The following is a 5,588-nucleotide window of genomic DNA, read 5'->3' as shown; positions in this document are numbered from 1 at the left end:
GAACCCCAAATCTTTCATAAGTACCAAGGCACGTTCCTAGCAAACTTACCTTAATTACTACACCGTACCCTCCAAATATTCAACACTCATGTCTTGCTTTGAAATTCACTCAATGACACCGTTGTGCGCATTCCAAACTATCAGTCGTTGGTATGCTACTTCGTTAGATTTCAAGTTTCAGTCGCATGTGTGTGACTAGCAAGACATATAAGCTTTCCTTTGATTAGTTTCATATTGGTAGAGGTGACACGTTTGGTAAGTGCTCGGTAGAACACCAGTGGCGCCTGCTGAGAAGCAGTTCGGCCACACAATTCTTCAGAACAAAGGCGGCGAGAAAGGGGGTACAGCAAGAGCATGGTCCCGAGCGCGGAGCTCTTGGATGACGCAATTACATGCGGAAAATTTAGCTGTTTTTACATTAAAAGCACTCAACGTAGCGCTTAGGCTGCCGAGACATCCTGCCAGAACGCGCTAAGGCCACTTCGGCTGGCATCGAGAGATTCAATGTGACGCTCAAAACCTTACATTTGTCTAACAAATCTTGTGGTGAGCTGCGCCGCAGAATGAAACGAATTGATCTTGATGCAGTGTCGCACTGCTGTTGCGTCTACTTCAGTACAAACACTCACGTCTTGGGAGGAAAAATCATAACGGAGGAAGATGCGGAGCACAATTAGTGCATTTTATTATTATTATTCCGGCTGAGACAATTACAGATCCTAATTTCATGGAAGTGTTCAGGTTGGTAACTTCTGTCTGTCAAGTAGAAGAGTGCATGATAAAAAAAAAATATGTCGACACCGCCGAGTGCCCCTGTATTTGCCAGGCATTTACGAGCATACTTTGGCCACTCAACACACTGCCGCTAATAACGTAAATAATATGAATGCGAAAATGTGAAAAGCCTCTGACATCGGTGCGCACCGAGCGCCATATCCACAGTCCAAGTCCCTCCACCAGACAAATGCAGCCATTGCGCATTACTTTACATAAACTCTGCGGTTCATGCACACACGCCGAGGCATTTAAAGTGAGAGCGGAGAAACTCACTCAGTTCTCGGGCTGTCTACCATGAAGCTTGCCCCGTAGCGCCGCAGCAGGTTGCGTCATAAGTACCGGTATGAGTACTGCGTCCACCACTGACCGCAGGCTCGTCGCGAAGTCCCCACAGGTGCCGCACAGTGCAGGAACCATGGCCTCGCTCTCGCAGCGCTCCGCTTCGTCGGTAGCTGTTCGTTCACTTCCTCCGCCACTTCTCGCTCGGAGCTATCGCGGAGCCTTGACTCCCGAGGTCTCTCACTGGGATGCCGCCCCACTTGGACCTTGGTCCCCGGTACTTCTCACAAGGGCCCGGTCACGCTTCCAGCAGGTGCTATCTACAACTTCGCAGTAAGCCGCTCGGACGATCCTGGTCACGGCACCAGTTAAATTGCGAACGGGGTGAGGACGTTGATGATCGTATAGGGTCGAACGAAGAGCGCCAAGCTCCTTCGTCCGCTCGTCCGGCGACACTTTGAAAGTTGGAGAAGTCTTGAATATAAAGACCGTTTATTCAAGACAGGGCCAAAGACGTACAAGGCAGTTAAAACGAGGACAGTCCAGAGGCAGCCGAGACCTGGCGCTCTCTCCCCATTTCGCGCCAAAACGCCCCCTTAAATCAGCTTTCCCAGGTTTTTGGGGCACCTCCTACATATCAATCACCGCCCAGCTTCTGGTGGCCAATCCGATAATGTTTAGACCAACCTAAATGGGCCAATGGCGTGATGGGGCTAACGAAGTTTTTTATTTTCCCACACCACGCGTTTCCTCTAAACTGTCGAATGTCCAAACACATGGCTACAGCCCCGCGGCCCGACACGGAAAAGCACTCAACGAACAAAAGCATCGCGCAGCAGGAGCCACACGTGCGGTCCAAGGAGCGGTAGCGGTAGTAGCGGTCCCCATCCCGTCCCCATTTCTGGGGCATCCGCGCGCAGCATTTTCGAGGGCCATATACACAATTCTCAGAACCTGGAGGGCTCGCGAGGGTCCGTCCGAGTCGCGCACCTCGAGACAAAAGACTCAGCGCTCCGGCGATGGCTATTGTTTCACCGCGGGGTGTTCCGCCGGACGCACACAACAGAGGGACGACGTCGGCGAGCAAGGGGAGGAGGGGAACCGGAGCGGCCGGCAAACTGTTAGGCGCCGGAGGCTCCCAACCTAACAGTTGCTACCCAATACATTTGTGGTACATTCTGGAGCAGAAGTTTGTGGTTTTTTCTTATAATCAAGGAATGCCCACAGACTTATGGTTTTTCTAAAACCCCACTCCACAGCTTGGCGTACTGTGCTCATCCCAGCATTGAACCTTTGCTGCGGCAAGGTTAAAGATGCCCCTGCATACGGGCGCGTTAGTAGTGACCGCAGAGGGTATGCTGGGTCCCCGTATATAGTGTACTGGGCCCCTTGAACAAGGTTTTCAAGCTTTTCATAGAGCCCACTTTCTCGCAGCATTCCTGTAAAAGACATGATATATAAAGTGGTTAGCTCATGTGCATGAGATTGGTAAAGTACAAAATGCATCTTAGGCATAGAGTGAAATATTTAGGAGCCTACCACCAAGCATAGCAGCTACAATTAAGTCCATTTCTTTCAAATCTAGATATATGGCCATATAATTAAGCATGCATCTCTTTTTTTGTGTGTTGTATTTTGTTGCTTATTTAAACAGTCTTACCAAGCGACTATTGCATTCTGAATGTATCTTTTTGGGTGTATATTTCTATGATTTGCATTCGATGTGTAATAGAAGAAATATCTAAAATGTGTGTGTTTATTGTGAGAGCCTTATCTAAAATGTTTTTGTATTTTTTCCATGCCTGCGAACTACTCAAGAAATTTCTTGCGTGATTCCAACTAGCTTTTACCTAGGAATCCAGCTAACATCACAAACATGCCCTGTAATGGACTTCCGAGATAAAAAAAAAATCAAACGTTTTTCTATTCATGCAGATGTGGGCGAACAGTTTCATTGATTTCCATCTGTTTGCAATCAAGGCTGGTACATAATAGATAGCGTGAAGCCATTATATACTTTATTTAAAAAGATGTACACTTTCCACAGTGACTGATTTTTGGCCCCGAATAGGTTATCACTTATCGCCAAGTCTAGAAATATGGCACCACAGTTGTGTTCATTCAAGTGCAAAACGAAATGGAAACAACTTGAACCCACCAGGATCATGTCTGTGTCCGGGGAAGGGACCAACGAGCTCGCAGATGATGCCGTTTGCACACATCACGGCCTGATACTTCACTGCGTGCACTCATTTGAGGCCCTAGAAGTAAACACGTTGATAAATGGATGGTCGGCAAATTGGCCTTGCAGTGCCATCCACAAAACCCCAACAAGTTGTCAGTGGGGCACCTCTGTTGTGTACAGCCTGCACAAAAAGAAGCATGTTGTTTGAAGGTGCAGCAAAATAAAACATTTACGAGGTAATATATATATATATATATATATATATATATATATATATATATATATATATATATATATATATATATATATATATATATATATATATATAATATAAAATATCCACTGAAGTGTACGTCATTAAGCATTGAATAAGGTGATATGGTTAGCTCTGCTATGAGAACATTACAAATGCATAGTGGCAAGAAGTTGAATATATATATATATATATATATATATATATATATATATATATATATAGTTTACTTTCAAAGGTGGAACTACAGCCTAACAGAAAAACACACACAAGGAAGACAACAGGACATGAGGCTGACTAGCAACTGATCTTTATTCAAGGGCACAGAAGCATATAAAGTCAAAAGGGAGAGGGAACGAGAGGCAGTAACACAAAAAAATACTCTTAGTGGTGGCGATGAGAAGTCAAAGCCATGGGATAAAAGCAAAATAAAAGCAAGAAAACGTGCGAACGTGGGTGGTGTAGCCGGCCAACCCGGAAGAGATAAAAAGCTAAACACAATGTGTGAAGAAACCTGGCTAAAACACCAGCGGCGAGATTACAACAAAATAAAGAAGGGGCGAGAGCGGCTAGAGGCGAACTTGAACAAAACGTTGCGGGCTAGTTGGTTCATCGCAAGGTTCACCGACGTGTCTGAGATATACCTTCAGTTGTAAGTCAGCGCAGTGTGTGTCTCGTCCTCCCTTTTTGTCCGTGTTTAGCTTGCGCTGTTCCCCCTTGCGGCTAGATGCACAAACAAAACCCGCATTAGTCAAAAGCTAGGGCTCTGAAAACTTTTCTTTAACGATATTTATTGCCTCAGAGCATCAGTAGGGTATGCGATGAAGGCTGAATGAATGATTAAATGAATGGAAAGCTTTTTCGCTGCTAGGATCTAGTTCCACATGAATCAACTAGCTCAGATCCAAATCGTCGTGCAGTTCACACTCCATGCGCTGCTATATTAGGGCCACATTCTGATTACAGAACCTTTAGGAAATTATATAACCTTGCAGACACAACAGCTAATATCACATATCATGCAGTTGTGAGCAATCCAACGCAGCACTCACGTTCGCGTATTCCTGGAGGTTTTCCACGCCAAGCCATTGATGTTTTCCCATGTCGTCGAGGAGGTGGCCAAAGTTTTCCTCAATGTGGCAAAACAATTTCGACACGATGCTCGACATCAGAGCTGTGTCGGCCGAAAATTGGCTCCAAATCCCACCAGCGGTTTGGGTAGGCGAGGCGTCGCAGTTCCATGAGCATAGCCTTTTTGCCCGATACGCGCACACCTTCGTCCTAGTCCTATGAGCGTAGCCTCTTTGCCCGACACGTGCACACCTTGGCTGCTCTCCAGCATTTCGGGAATTTTTAGCGCGGTTTTCAGCCCATCCGCGTGTTCCTTATGGAACCGAAAAATTCTTCGGAACACCTCTTCCAAAGCTTCAGCATTCAGCAGGCCGATGCTCTACTTGTAGCGTTGTGTCGTCGGTGAGTGCCGCAGCCGACGACCAAGAAAAAGATCTTCGAGCTCCGCCCAGCTGAGATCTAAATACAATAGCTGATCGCACAGCACACTGGCGTGAGCCTGGACCATTTTCGGCATTACGAAAATAACACGCCCAGACAGTACACTTGGTACACTCACGATTCAAGAGAAGTTAAACTAGTTAAACCACCGTGAGCTAAACCCAGAACCACCAGAACCACGCTAGGACTGGATTGGCTAAGAATGGCCGATTTTAACTGATACTATTCAGTTTGTAGCAGTTTTTATCCATCAAATAGCGTCGTTAGCTTATTTCTATTTGAATGCATTTTCAATGCTTACCGTAATGGCGCTGCAATCGATGAACGCAAGCCCGGCATAGCCCGGCTTCTTTGGGGCGTGGCAATCGCTAATCTAAAAACTCGCCGCTCGGCTAGCACGTTGCGCCGCCGCATGCTATTTCCTTGCGGGCCCCAAGTCTTGGTTTGGGCGGTTTGGGTCCCCCTATTCTAAAACTCCGTGATAGTGTGGAATGAGTCCGCATAAGTGGGCGCTGCCCGCACGTTTATTTCTTTCCCTCCATTTTCTCCCATGGGGAATAGCCAGTAAATTCTACTCTCTCT

General features: G+C 46.5%; 1 pseudogene; it reads right to left on the bottom strand.

Moving 5' to 3' along the window:
• Positions 1-2,177: 2,177 nt before the first annotated feature.
• LOC146196105 (uncharacterized) lies at positions 2,178-5,082 on the bottom strand (annotated as a pseudogene).
• Between the last annotated feature and the right edge of the window lie 506 nt (positions 5,083-5,588).

The sequence above is a fragment of the Amblyomma maculatum genome, chromosome 3 (genome assembly GCF_055883805.1).
Source record: "Amblyomma maculatum isolate TAMU_Amacu chromosome 3, ASM5588380v1, whole genome shotgun sequence".
NCBI classification, from domain to species: domain Eukaryota; kingdom Metazoa; phylum Arthropoda; class Arachnida; order Ixodida; family Ixodidae; genus Amblyomma; species Amblyomma maculatum.
The sequence above is the reverse complement of the archived record's forward strand: the minus strand, read 5'-3'. Positions and strand labels throughout refer to the sequence as shown.